Source organism: Balaenoptera musculus, chromosome 16 (genome assembly GCF_009873245.2).
Source record: "Balaenoptera musculus isolate JJ_BM4_2016_0621 chromosome 16, mBalMus1.pri.v3, whole genome shotgun sequence".
Taxonomy (NCBI): Eukaryota; Metazoa; Chordata; class Mammalia; order Artiodactyla; family Balaenopteridae; genus Balaenoptera; species Balaenoptera musculus.
This window is the reverse complement of record NC_045800.1, coordinates 6,801,362-6,816,683: the sequence shown is the minus strand read 5'-3', so window position 1 is coordinate 6,816,683 and position 15,322 is coordinate 6,801,362. Positions and strand designations below refer to the sequence as shown.

Here is a 15,322-nt window from a genome sequence, read left to right as displayed (position 1 = left end):
TTGCCCAGCCGCCATTGTGCAGCAGCCATTGCCCAGCAGTCTTTGCCCAGCCGCCATTGTGCAGCAGCCATTGCCCAGCAGTCTTTGCCCTCCCGCCATTGTGCAGCAGCCATTGCCCAGCAGTCTTTGCCCAGCCGCCATTGTGCAGCAGCCATTGCCCAGCAGTCTTTGCCCACCCGCCATTGCCCAGCAGTCTTTGCCCACCCGCCATTGTGCAGCAGCCATTGCCCAGCAGCCATTGCCCACCCGCCATTGTGCAGCAGCCATTGCCCAGCAGTCTTTGCCCTCCCGCCATTGTGCAGCAGCCATTGCCCACCCGCCATTGTGCAGCAGCCATTGCCCAGCAGCCATTGCCCAGCCGCCATTGTGCAGCAGCCATTGCCCAGCAGTCTTTGCCCAGCCGCCATTGTGCAGCAGCCATTGCCCAGCAGCCATTGCCCACCTGCCATTGTGCAGCAGCCATTGCCCAGCAGTCTTTACGTGTCAGTCATTACACGGTAGCCATTAACTGCTGCCGTTACCTGCCCTGTGACCAGGATGTCACTGCCTCCTGCCACTGTGCAGCAGCCATTCGTGTCCGTCCCCAGTGACCCAACTGCAGCCGCAGAGCCACCCATGCCCCAGCTGCGCTCCCGCAGGAGGAGCTGGCTGCGGAGTCTCCCTTCCTGACCCAGGAATCCTTTAGAGCGGTAGGGCCCAGCCTGAGGACCCGGGGCCACTGTTCCCTGAGGAGTTCTGGCAGTCAGGCCCCACCGGGATGTTTTCACAAGGGATCCCAGGTTCTGAGGGGGATGAACTCCTTGGGAGGGAGAGAAAGTGACTTCTCACGTGGGCAGAGGCTGAGACCGAGTGACGCCTGACCACGTGGGCAGTTGTCCAAGGCTCCAGCTTGTAAGCAAGCACAGGAAGGTCTGGATCCTTCTAGAATTCTAAAGAGAGTCAGAGATTGTTTTATTTACCACTATGCATCTCACTTATGGGGTTGGATGATTTCTTTGAGATGCTGATTTTGGTAAGATTATCTGCTTAAGGGGGTAGATTAACTATAAACTTCTGACTTGCCCAAATAGGTGTGACCTCAGCCTGCCAATCCCCATCATCGGTGGTTGGCCCACTTCTGCCCTTCTTCCCTCCACCCCTTCACCTCTGCAGTGCTGTCTCACCTGTAAGTAGATGCCGGACTAAACAGTTACAGGATTGTACTCCCCGTGGAGGAAGAGGACTTGGGGGTTAGCAGGAGTGTGTCATTTTCATTTTACCCCAGCCCAGAGCTTTGTCACTTGGCTGTGGTGGGACAAAACCCAGGTCACCATGAACTCAAAGAGAACTTGGAGCAGAGTAGGGCCCCAGAGCAGCAGAAGACCTCAGTCACAGCAGCTGGAAAGGAAGGGAGGAACATGGCAAATAGTGCAAGGGCTTCTCGACTCCGTAGGGGGTAGAATTAGAGAAATCTGTTTTGTGACTGTCATTGTGACTCTTTTCTCCCCAGGCTGGGTGGCCTGGGAAACATGGAGAACTGAAGCTGCTGTGGTACCTCAGAACTTGGACGTTTGACAGACAAGTGCTGGCAGAGAGACTGCTGGCTTTGGGAGTCATTTTGTAAACAGGCCCCTGTTTGTGCAAGTGTTTGTGGAAGGTCTTAACATTCAGCTTCTTGTGCAGAATGGGTGACTTAGGTTTCAGAACCCTGGACCAATCCAAGGCACCACACATTCCCAAACTCCTATGAATGAGCTCGCCAGACAATCTGAAGGGGTAGACAGACTTCTATGAAGAAATCAACCAGAAACTGGATTGTTCCTATTAATGAAATTTCTAAATCCATGACAGACCTAAATACACATCATGGACCAGAACTGTATCCTAGAATGGCATAAAAAGAGGAAAGGTTTTGGGTAAAAATATGGCACTTCCATCCTGGAAACAGAATTTCATCTTGGAAGCTTAAAGTTCCAAGCTTTAAACATTAAAGTTACAAGCTTATCACAATATTTCCAGCGTTGACTGATTATGCAAATAAAGTGGTGAATTTATCATTTCATTTTTAAAAGAAAATGTTCTACATCATTTACATCCCTTGGGTTAGGTCGATTTTTTGGTTTTGTTTTGTTTTTTACATTTTTAGGAGAAGGCATTTCTAATGAAAATAAAATTCACGAGGAGAACTCCGTAAGCTCTAGCCCCGAGAAGATTAGCTGCAACTACAAAATAGCATGCCTGACAAGGTTACTTCAAGTTTGTGTACATCCTATTCTTAACACTGTATTCTCTAAAATCGGTGATCTTCAAACAGGAAGAGTGAGACAGAAAAAGTGGAGGGCATGTTGCAATTTCCAGGGTAAACTCCATAGTGTGCCAAAGAAAGATTATACTTTAGACTTAATACTTTAATTTTTTTAAAGAAGTACTTTTTTAAAAATAATATTTATTTACATCGTTGCACCAGGTCTTAGTTGTGGCAGGTGGGCTCCTTAGTTGTGGCAGGTGGGCTCCTTAGTTGTGGCAGGCGGGCTCCTTAGTTGTGGCATGCAAACTCCCAGTCGCGGCATGTGTGTGGGACCTAGTTCCCCGACCAGGGATTGAACCCAGTCCCCCTGCATTGGGAGTGCGGAGTATCATCCACTGTACCACCAGGGAAGTCCCTAGACTTAACATTTTTGTAATACAAATTACAGAAGTTAAAGCTTGACAAAATCTTTCTGGCTTATGGAGGATATGCAAAGGTTAAAGAGGAAAAGTTAAATTAATTAAAATAAAAAAGACGGAGGAACTATCTTAATACTAAGCTGGTTTGAAGAATTTATCTACTAAGAAGAAAGGTGGAGAAAATAACCATGTGAAAGCATAAAATATGGTATAGACTGATGGAAACGTCCTGATATCTGAATTAAAAATCAACATTGCATTAAAAAACTTCAACCACAGATGTTAAATGATAGATTGTAGATTTCCAAAATTAAGGGACTAAGATGATTAAATTCACCTTTTCATCCTCATTTTTAGACCAAAATAAACTTAGATTTAAATTTGAAAGCACACAAGTGTTCAGGTCCTTAATATTGTGATTTCATTCTGAATAATTGCCTTTTATTTTTGATGCCTATTGTGTCTTTACCTCATGTCACAATTTAATCTCTCTTTAAACATAATTTAATGCCCAATTTAATCTCAATATGACAGCCAATAATTAAGAGAACTCATGTTGTGTAGCTTAATGTTTGGTTGTGTTGGTCATGTATATGTGTCATGTATGATATTGTTTCATACCATGCAATTTAATGAACAGCATCACTTGATATGTTTATTTCTAAAGAACAAAAAACCAAGCTACCATGTTTTGAGAGTCAAAACATAGGTTTTCATGGTGATGTTGTGAACAGCAAGATATTTTATACACTACACTTTTAGTATTTGTACATTACATATAAGAATGTATACCTCTATATTATGTGTATTTTACACATACAAATCTGAATATTATATGCACAAATATGAAATAACCATTTTGTAATTATAGTAATTACTTGGATTAATATTTTGTATCAGTGGTTTTCAACCTTCTTCCCCTTTTTATTCAGTGAAATCTTTCAAAGGAATTCTTATTTGGAAGCCCAATTTGCAAAACAGACAAAGGTGGCTCTGCTCTGATCAAAGTGTTTGTAGGGCCCAAGAGGCAGTAGCCTTTTAGGTTCGGTCTCAATGGCCCTCCAGCCCTTTCACAGGGTTTCTAGTTCTGGAACACTGGAAACCACTGTCATATATAATGTCCTACATTTGTAGTGGGCTTTTATATAGGTTACAGCGTTTCATCCTCATAATATTGTCAGTGTCATTCCATTTTGCAGATGAGAAAATGGGAAGTCAGATCAATTCATTTTCCCACTGCCACATAACTATTGAGTGATTAGACCTAGGACTTGAACTCTAACCCCTGACTCCAATGTTATTCCCGTTATTTCCTACTGTCTACAACAAGAGAAACATGCTCAGTCTCACCCCAAGTAGGATGAGATAGAATTCATGTAAAGCATTTTTCTTAATGTTGTCTCTCTTCAGCAGATATGACTGATGGTCTGCACATGGGTCACACCTCTGTGGTTTACCCAGATTACTGATTGCAGAGGCTGTGTGATGTGTGTAATTCCCAGCCTGTAAACCTGGCCCTTTCTCTCCCACTTGAGAAACTGTACTGGACTAGAAGGCATGAGGGTGATGTTATTATCTGGATCTATTTTTATTTATGAACAAGGTGAACAGTTCACAAATTTCAGTATTTTAATTAATGGTGGACAACAATTGATTTTCATCATCCTAGTTGAGAGACAGTATATCTAAAGAAGTAGAATTAGTGATCATCATCTTGAAAAATATTATTAGAATATAATAATAGAATCAAAAATTACCTTGGTGGGAGAAGAGACTCAGTAGGGGCCAAAGAAAAGAGGAAAATTAAGAAAGAAAAATAAACTGCTTGGGTGTAAGATGGGAAGGGTTTAGTATAACTGGAATTAATGTAGCAATCAGAATTATAACATTTAATACCAGTCAGTGATGAAGCACTTAATTTTGCATGTGGCAAATATATTCAATACTAGTCAGATGTTCACCAAATGAGCTTTCCCAGTTCTACATTTTTTCACTTCTGAGGATCTAAAAGGATCCTGTAATAGAGTAAGAAGGAGCTACAACTATCAAGGAAATGCAAAACAAAACCACAAGATATCACTTCACACCTGTTAGAATGGTTACTATCAAAAAGACAAGAAATAACAAGTGTTGGCAAGAATGTGTAGAAAAGGGAACCCACGTGAACTGTTGGTGGGAATGTAAATTGGTGCAGCCACTGTAGAAAATAGTATGGAGGTTCTTCAAAAAATTAAAAACAGAAGTACCATATGATCCAGCAATTCTACTTCTGGGTATTTATCTGGAGGAAATGGAAAAACTAACTGGAAAAGTTATATGCACCTCCATAGTCATTGCAGGATTATTTACAATAGCCAAGATATGGAAGCAACCTAAGTGTCCATCGATGGATGAACAGATAAGGAAAATGTGAGATATATATATATCATGGAGTATTAGTCATAAGAAAAGAAGGAAATGTTGCCATTTGTGACAACATGGATGGACCTTGAGGGCATTACGCTGAGTGAAATAAGTCAGATAGAGAAAGACAAATACTGTATGATCTCATTTATGTATGGAGTCTTAAAAAAAACCCAAAAACTCATAGATACAAAGAACAGATTGATAGTTGCCAGAGGTTGGACAGGAAAAATGGGTGAAGGGGGTCAAAAGGTACAAACTTCCAATTAAAGTCATGGGGATGTAATGGACAGCACAGTGACAATAATTTATAATATTGTATATTTGAAAGTTGCTAAGATAGTAGATCTTTAAGGTTTTTATCACAAGAAAAAAAAGTGTGACTGTGTAGAGATGGATGTTAACTAGATTTATTGTGGTGATCATTTTGCAATATATACAAGTATTGAATCATTATGTCGTATGCCTGAAACTAATATAATGTCATATGTCAATTATATCTCAATAACAACAACAAAAAGGAGCCACACCTTAAAATCCCTGAGAAAAAAATAGAATGATTTGAGTCTGCAGAAGGGAAAGCTGAGGTTTCAAGTGAACCAGTTTGAGGAGAGAAACATAAAAATTATGAAACCATCTTGTCTCAGTCTCTTGAAGGGCAGGATGAGACGTTTATAGGAAATAGATAAGAGAATTTTGCCACGATGAGGGTGGCAGACAAAATAAGGTGGGTGAACAAGTGAAGCTGCGAAACTCATTAAATACAGGAAAAGTTCTCACTTATCTAAACAATTGAAGTTTGTTCTTAAAGACAAAGGTACGGACCAATGAGTCCCTTTGGATCCCTTATATATGGTTTTATGACTCCTGTGGCCAACAGAATACAAGAGAATTTGTAGCAGAGGAATTATAGACATGTGGCAGTAGTCATGTCCCATGGTATGTTAATAGATGCTACGGGAAAGTTGGTTCTGGTTCAGATAATTTTGGGGAGTACCAGGTTTACAAAAGGTATACAGGTGTCTTCAGGACAAGACTTCTCAGAACCCTTGATATGTTCATGTACATTGTAAAGCTGTCAACACAAGAGAACCAGAAGCATTTTACAAACTTAGTTAAATAACATTTTTTCCTCCCTCTTTATAACTCACAGAACACTAGAGTTCTGGGGAACATAGTTTGAGAAATGCTGATGTACAGCACTATTTTTAAGCAAGGATGCATAGTCAGAAAGTTGGCAGATTGCTCCTAATTAATAAGAAAACTCTATGTCTGGGATCAAACTTAGTAATTTCACACTATCTTTCCCTACCCCAAATCACACAGAACTAGGGTTCTATGGAATGCCCTTAGTCCTCTGGGTCGTGCTGTTCTAGCCCAACTGTTTTTCCTCACCCAACACAACTTACAAATTCCCACCTTCCTTCGTTTAACAGACTTTCCCCAGTTAGAATGTCCCGCACTGAGCCCTTGCTAGACACAAATAGAGCACAGAGCTGGTGGCAGGAGAGAAAGAAGGAACTGAAGGATCCTGTCCTGAAGAAGCTTCCAGTCAACACACAGCCTCTGACCTGAAGCCTTGCCAATGTTTCCTCTGTGGATGTTATGTTTACACCTCTCTTATAACTCTTACTATATTGTGCTTTGTACAATAGTTATTTTAGATTTAATATTAATTGAGTACATTTTCCATGCCAGGCACTGTGCTCAGTGCTGTAGAGGACAAGAAAATGAGTCTTGTCTTCAGAGCAGTTAGCATTCAGGTAAAAAACAATATGTTAGAAAAGTCGTCATTTTTTTTTTCTTTTTTGACAAATTGACAAATAAAATTGTATATATTAAAGTGTAAAACATGATGATATGTGTACATTTTGAAATGATCACCACAATAAAGTTAATTAACACATCTATCACACCCTATAGCTACCTTTTTAAAAAAAAAATAAAGGAGCTTCCCTGGTGGTGGAGTGGTTAAGAATCCGCCTGCTAATGCAGGGGACACAGGTTCGAGCCCTGGTCTGGGAAGATTCCACATGCCACGGAGCAACTAAGCCCGTGCGCCACAACTACTGAGCCTGAGCTCTAGAGCCTGTGAGCCACAACTACTGAAGCCCTCATGCCTACAGCTCGTGCTCCACAACAAGAGAAGCCACTGCAATGAGAAGCCCGTGCACTGCAACGAAGAGTAGCCCCCGCTGCCCGCAGCTAGAGAAAGCCCATGTGCGGCAACGAAGACCCAACGCAGCCAAAAATAATAAATAAATTAATTAACAAAAAAAATATGGAATGTGAATTTGCATGTCATTCTTAATGAAGGGGCCATACTAATCTTCATATCATTCTGATTTTAGTGTATGTGCTGCTGAAGTGAGCACTAGTCATTCATTGTTAACACAAGTCTTAGGTCTCCTGACTTACGTAAAATTTTCCATTAGTTTTAGACATGTAAGTATACAGATACACCCTCATGGCTGTATTTTCCTTCACCACGCCCCTCCCAGCCTCTAGTCCCATACAGGAAATGAAAGGCTGTTTCCTAATATAGCTTCGAATACGTTTCTTTGTACACAGAAAGTGACCATGTCTAACATGCCCTGAACATATTTTTAAATTGATTTGAAGGAGAAGTAGGAAACTTAATATTAACGTTGCTCAATATTATATCCTTTTTTCTTTACAATCTTTTGGGCTTACCCTTTATTTCTTAGTTATTTTCTTCTTCCATATTTTTTCCACTTAAAGCTAAATAACACTATTTAGTTACTATTCCACTTAAAGCTAATAACAGGAAGTGAAAGTGGAAATATTTTAAAAAATAATTATCAGTATTACTCCTTAGAATTTTGCTTTATGAAAATATTTTTAAAGCTATTACTCATGTTGAAGTTTTAGCATTCATTAATATATGTATTTTGTGCAAACTCTACATTCCCGGTTTGGCTGTTATACACACAAATTAATGAATGTACTTTAATGAATTTGATTAATATGCAGCAGTTTAAGATCCATTTTGTATTATTAGTACAGAAATGTTCCTCATTGAGTGCTGCTGAATCGGAATGGTGTGTTTGCCTGGGAAGGCTGACACAAATGCACACATGCACTTCACAAATAATGTAAAGCTAAGATTTTCGTAATTATCATAATTCACTCATTAAGATATTAGCAAACTGTCGCATCCACAAAAGATTCTCTATGCATGGAATTTTCCATCTTTTGCCTGCACCCAAGATATACATGCAGTGCCAGTGCCAGAGAGTGTAAATGGAAACCCTACTTCTGCATTTTATTAGCAAATTTAGCAAACTACAAACAGCTTGATTGTTGTATAAATTTATAGTTGTACTTGCACATTTGTGATGGTGGTTTTCAGCATGCAAGTTTTATCTAAGAGCTTTTACTTGGAACTGCACAGAGCAATTCCAAAACCTCAAAACTAAAGGAAAATAAAATTGAAGTGCCTTTACAATTGAGTGATTTATACATTAAAGTATTTTTTTTAAAACAAGATTAAAAATACTGCGCTCCTAGAAACATTCTTTCCTGGTAGAAGCCACTCAGATGGAAAATTTCATCTATTTCAAACTGATTTTTTGCCTGACTGACTCTCACATATTTTCCTAAAACCTGGTCATGGCAAATGATTTATTCTACTTTAACAATACTGTGCAAGTAGCCAGGAAGAGTCAAGTGCTGAAGTGGTAGAAGGCAGTTGTCCAATTAGGTGCTCAACTATATTTTGACTTTTTTATGCTTACACATACTTATTCTTTTCTTACCTTCTGATCCCCTACTCAGCAGCACTTTCTTCTAGATGAAAATATCTGCATATTTCTGTACTAGGAATACTTAGCCAAATCTGAACTATAGAATGCATTTTAGATCAAAATTCCAAATAAGGATAAGGTGGGAAAACCCATTTTCCTACAGTTTAAGAGCTAACAGAGGGAGCTCAGGTATGGTGTATAAAGGGTGCACATATTTTCAATGTCCTTCCCATAGTAACCCTCCCCCCTCCTCAGTGCAGTGCCATCTGTGCCACCACAATGCCCCTAGTGACGGGGATGCTCTGCATCTTATTAAAGATGACTGGTCTAAACGGAGCTACCTGACTACAACACACAAGGCCATTCTTCACTTAGATAACTGATGCTTTTCTTCAGATTTTAATCTCTCTTAATTGAAAAATAACTTTTTCTTCAACTATTATTGTCATTGACTCACCATCCTCTGTGGCAATATATATTCCTTTTGAAAAATTGATTTTAAAGAAAACAAACAGCATGCAAAATTTTCTTATAGAAAAAATTGCTAGGTGAAAAAGGTAATGGGAGTCTGGTATTCTCTGAATGGGTTCATGTCATAATCTTAAAATAAAAAAAGAATTATGATCTCAAGTAGTATGTGAGAAAGCTACAAAAGTAAATCCAAACCTTGATATTTGGAATTTTCTTTGGCTATAGCAATGGCTGGTGAGTTTTCTCCAGGGGTAGACTCTCAGCTATTTTGATTCTACTAAACAAATCAAAGGAGCCACCATTATTTTTCTAAATAGCAGTACAAAACACACACACACACACACACACACACACACACACAAACAAAAAACCCCCTCACATTCCAGACCAGGTTCTTACCTTGATCCACTCACACTCATGTAGAAATTCCTTGAGTGAAGGAATTTGGAGCTTCCCATGGCAGCATTGGGCAAGCCACAGAGAAGGGTGACTTGGCCAGTTAAGCCCACCTCAAATGACCATGTAACTCATTTCCTGATGACAGAAAATGAAAAAAGGCATTAAGGCTCAAGCTTCTTCCTTTATAATGCCTCATTTGAAATAAAGAGGTCAAGAAAAAGAATTCTTTCTTGCTACCCTGACACAGGCCATCAGGGACTAGAGAGAGATAATGTGTTAATACTGTTAACCAAATGCTACTGTGGCCCTTATTACCTCAGGACTATTTTACTAATTCCAAGATACTTTAATTAAAATGAAAAAAAAATTATGATGCTCTCTAGAAAGTCATTTTTGTCTCTTTCCAGCTGTCCAGTGACATATTTTTAATCTTGTAAAGTCACTTGTTTATAATTTAAACTAAAGTTTAGTTACGCACAGCTTGCTTACCTGTACATACTGGCTAATTTGTAATGACAGAAGAGAAAGATAACAGAGTACCACGAACTCTTGTGAAGAAAGTACAATTAATAGCATTCTGCCCCTGATTTGGGGAAATATATGTTGTGCATCCATCAATCAGGGTACTGTTGTAAATAATAGAAGGTACTTTTATTATTTTATGCAGAAAGGGATGTTATACAGGGAATTGGAAACTTAAACATTCATTAGAAGCCTTAGAAGAGCAGGCTCTCCACTGACCTTCAGGAATGACTCCCAGGACAGTTTCGTAGAAACTAGCTTCCAAGGGCAGTGAGTCAGGAAGCTGCAGCAGTAACTGCCACCCCCAGGGTCACTGCAGATCTCCGATTTTAGTGGCTTTCCAGGGATCACGAGGCCACCACTGCAATTATTGGCTCTAGGGAGTCACCACTTAGGCTGCAATCTGCTGATGAGAAATTGCAGCCGGAACTCCTAACCTCAGGACTGCACTGTGCCTGCTAAATGCACAGGAGGAAAATGGATGTCTCCTTGCATCCCGGCCTCCGTCTCCAATGAACTCAGCTCCACATGCAGGTCTCATGAAGGTGCATCTGACTGGTCAAACCTAAATCACATTGGTTTCTTTAGCTGCAAGGGAGTCTGGGAAATGTAGGTTTTGTTTTCATTTTTTGCCATGACTCAAAGCTTAAAGATCTGGTTCTGCTGTTCAGTTTCTCAAACTGAAACTCATTGGAAAAATAATGTGTAATGTTACATGTTTTATTACAGCAATTCCTAATTAAAGCAGTATTTAATGCAATTTCCAGGATTTTTTTTTTTTTTGAGTACTCTGTTATTACTGCATTACCTTGGGCATTGGGAAGATGTAGTATATGTTGCTTGTTCCTTATAAAAATAAGTAAGCACAATAAAGAGGATGCTAAACATCCAAAAAAAATTTATTTTTCAACCCAAGAAAGCATACTAGCAGGAGATAACAGAATTGAGATATTCAGCTTATCAAATCTACCCCCAAACTCATAGACTCTCTACTATGTTAGTCATGCATAAAATCCTTCATAGTTTCTTTGCTTTTTAAAATTGGTGTTATTCCTACTTTTATCTTTTGGGGGCTCTTACAGATAGTTATTGTAAAGTGATTTTTGAGATTGCTCTATCACTCCCATTTTGTCAGGAGTAAATCGGTCTCCTGATCTAATAGAGAGAATAATGTCCCCCTACAAAGATGTTTACATCCTAATCCTGTGAATATGTTACATAACATGGAAAAGGAGAATTAAGGTTGTAGATAAAATTAAGGCTGTTAATCAATGGACTTGAAGACAGAGAGTTTATCCCAGATTATCTAGGTGGGCCTGATATATTCACAAGGGTCCTTAATGTGGAAGATGGAGGAAGAAGACGAGTTCAGTGTGATGCAATGTGAGAACTTGACCCACTGTTGCTGGTTTTGAAGGTGGAGGAAGGAGCCATGAGCCAAGAGATGCAGGCAGCCTCGAGGAGCTGGAAAGGGCAAGGTAATGGATGCTCTCCAGAACCTCCAGTGAGGAATCAGCCTGCAGGCCCCTAGCTTTTACCACACTGAGGTCCGGTTCAGTCTTCTGAACTACAAAATTGTAACATAATAAATTTGTGTTGTGAAGTCACTGAGTTTGTGGTAATTTGTTACAGCAGCAATAGGAAACTAATACATCTGACATTTGAGATTGGGGGGCTCCTTTTCTGAGTGTCGCTTTTTTGACATTTTAGCTTGCAGGTTCATCTTGAGTGGTGTTTTCCCCCTCGCTATATACTTCCCCTTTCCTGTCTCCCTGTTTGTGGACATTAGGAAGCTCCCCGGGACCCCAGGTCTTAACCTAGTAATTCAGTGTCCATTCCCACAGTGACACTGGCGCTGTCCCAGGGCCAGCCACTGGCCCAGAGGACAGCTTGGCCCAAGAGTTGTCAGTGCTGTTGCTCTGCTTCCTTCTGCCACTGCCACAGTCAGTGAATGGCAATTAGGGGTTTTGGGGGCTCCTTTCACATATTAAAAGCATGACCCGGCTCTTAGTTGTGTGCAGAAAGCCCAACTTTGTCCCCAACTGTACATAGGATGCTCCTGTCCAGGTTACCCCACAGGAGTCAGATCTTTACCACCCTGCCTGCTTTAGTGCTCAAAGCCCTGTAGACTTCTGGCTCATGACACTTTCTGCTTTGTAGTTCTGTTTCTGGTCTGTTAGGATGTTTAGCTTATTCTTCAGCTTAGCCATAGTTTTACATTTATAATATATATTTAACATTTAATTTAATTTGTAAAATACATATGAAATATTGGCTGCGTGTCTTGTCATTGCTGTGTTTGGAGCAGAGGGGAGACATTCCAAGCACCACCTTCACCACAAGACCACCATATGCTGTATGTACGATTAACACTTCACAGAGCACTGTGTCCCAGGTCTGCACCATGTTTTAGTTGAAGAGAAAATATAGTGAGTGGTTAGATATTTCCATTGCTCTCAGTGATTTGCTTTCTGTATTCTCAGGGATGTCACTTTCTCCAACAAATAACACCCTCTTGGCAAAGGCTTGGCTGGTTGAAAATTATGAGAAAATTTCATTGTATGGCACCTCAAGGTGGTTGTTCCAGAAATTCATCTTAAAACTTGCTATTTCAGGGAACTGGCTCAGCTCCTCTGCTTTTTCTGTAGTCTGTCAATTCCATAAATTGGCTAGGTGTTCCTGGAGGATGATTGTTAGGGTCAGGAGCGGGGAGGAACAGAACACCAGGTGTTACGTTAAAAAAGGTGGCATAAGTCCCTGGTTTCATCATGTACTTTAAGAGTGTGGAAAATAGCTGTTCACAGTTAACACCAGAAGTGCTCATTAAACTGATTTTCTGTTGACAATGATTCCCCCTCAAATGTCTCAGGCTATCAAGTAGCTAAAATTCTATCAGGATTATGATACCCACCAAGTTACAGGTTATAAGAAATGATACTTGAAATAAAGGCTTTGCAGGCAAATTAAAATAGTAATAATTTCAGTTAATGTAATGGTATCTTTTTTTTAATCCCTTAATATTATTCAGCCAAAATTACATATTTGGAAAAAAAAAAGAGCTACTAAAGAAGATTTCCTAATTGTATGTAATATGCCTGAAGGCATAATGTAATTCAGATGCCTGGACAGAGAGGAAGATGGCTCTGATGATGATATTGTGCAATAGAACTACATTTCAGTCATAACGTAAAATTATTTCCCAGAAAAAGGAAGCTGGGAATATGTTACAGCTTCCACAGTAAGCTCTGTAATCCTGGCTACACTCTGGAGATCACAGAACTACATGCGCAGGTTTCTCTGTAAGCCCCCTAACCTTGCAGATCAAATTTTGACATCTAACATCTCAGTATTTCTCAAGTGATAGCACTTATTTTTCCTGAAATTCAGTCGAGTCTCTTGACTTCTTTGTTTAGTTTATGCCAATGTGGTATTCTCTCAGCTGGCTCATTTTGACTCATCCCGCCTTATCTACAGCGAACACAGCCCCAAAGCTGTTTCTTGAGGTGAAAGGAGAATTAGTTAAACCAAACATGAATCCTTTTAACTATTTATAAGTAGGAATAACTGTTTTAAGAAGGGTTTTTTAAAAATTTTATCTTGTTGAGCTACACCATGTTATCTATCCATCTATCAGTTAAAGTGTCTACATTTACTACAGTTCAATGGCCACAGGCTTTCGCATAGAATTTCAAAAAGGCATACATGTGATCTTGACAAATGACTAAAAATCAAAACTTTAGGAAACCGTATACTGTTTTGCAGTCTAACTCAGGTGAGTAAATCTGGAATATTTTTTTAATGTTCAGGCAGGGTTCGTAGACCAGAGGGGCAAAGGCTCCTATAAAGTAAGTCTCGCGGTGGTGACCCTTTCCCTTCCCAAATCCCATGGTTTCTTTTCTTGCCCTTGCTGACTCAGGGGTCAGATGTCATCACCTCTGATTTTAGAATTCCCAAGATAAAGGCTCAGAATCCATCTGGGCCACACTGTTGTGAGCTCTGCTTCCTCACTGGCCTCAGAGCTCACCATGGTACTTTCTCCTTCAAGGAGGCTGACTCCCTTCCCACCTTCCCATCTTCCCCTTACACTGGGCTAAGTGCATTCCTCTGGGGTGGCTGGGACAATAGAGGCTTCTGGGGTAGCCTGAGCTTCCATACAGGCTTCTGGGCTGGTGAGTCTGTGTTCACAGTCGTCTTCCTACTGGGCCTGTCGTCTATTTACACCTGTCTCCACAAACCCTCAGGGCCAGCTTCATGACTGCTTTTCAGCTGGGTCTCAGCACTAGCAAAGCACAGCTGTGGACTCTAGCCTGCTATTTGGCCAGGGTTGTCACTGGCTTGGGTTTAATACACCCAAGGGAGAGACTGGAGATGGGAGAGCAAAAAGGAATAAACAGTTGTTTCTCTGGCCTTGGTCAAAAGTCTCTCCAACTGTTTCCAGACATTTGGAGAAGCACTCCATGTTCAGGATCAGCTCAGGGCTCAAGTCTTTCCAGAAGACAAAGGAAGATGGACACCTGTTCCTAACTTCAGCCCAGACTTTGTAAGAAGGCCTCCACCTCACTGCAAAGGCTGGGCAAGGTACCTTCAGAACAGAAAAGGTCCCTGCTTTTGCTTGTTTCCTAGAAGGGCCCCCTGAATAATGGAATCATCCTAGCTAAGAGGAGGAGATAGCTAGCACTAGCGGGCATAACCAACACCAGATACTGTACGAGGATCAAGCTGTGGTTCTTCAGATGACAATGGAACACTTAGACCAAGGCCAAGAATCAGGCAGAGCTGGGATGGTACAGAGCACCCTCTGACCTCTTACCATTTCATGATACCAGAGATCTGCCTTCCTGTCTTTACTTTCCCTGTGAAATAATGATGATGGATATAATCCTTTTTTCCTCACAAGAGAAAGGGTCTGTGCAGACATCTATCTACAGTTTAACTTCTTGTTTGTCAAGCTGTATGTGTGGAGCCTTCTGTGTGCAATGGGGGAGGAAAGAGAGAGACATATAGTGTTGTGAAAGAGTCCTGCTCTGAATAGCTAGGACTGGATTTGTCTCTCATGAGCCGATGCTCCTGAGTTCTCACTTTATTCCTCTGCAAAGAGGGTTGAAAATAAAAAA

The 15,322-nt window shown here is 40.5% G+C and overlaps 1 pseudogene; it reads right to left on the bottom strand.

Moving 5' to 3' along the window:
* Positions 1 to 7,324: 7,324 nt before the first annotated feature.
* LOC118883168 lies at positions 7,325 to 7,424 on the bottom strand (annotated as a pseudogene).
* Positions 7,425 to 15,322: the final 7,898 nt, after the last annotated feature.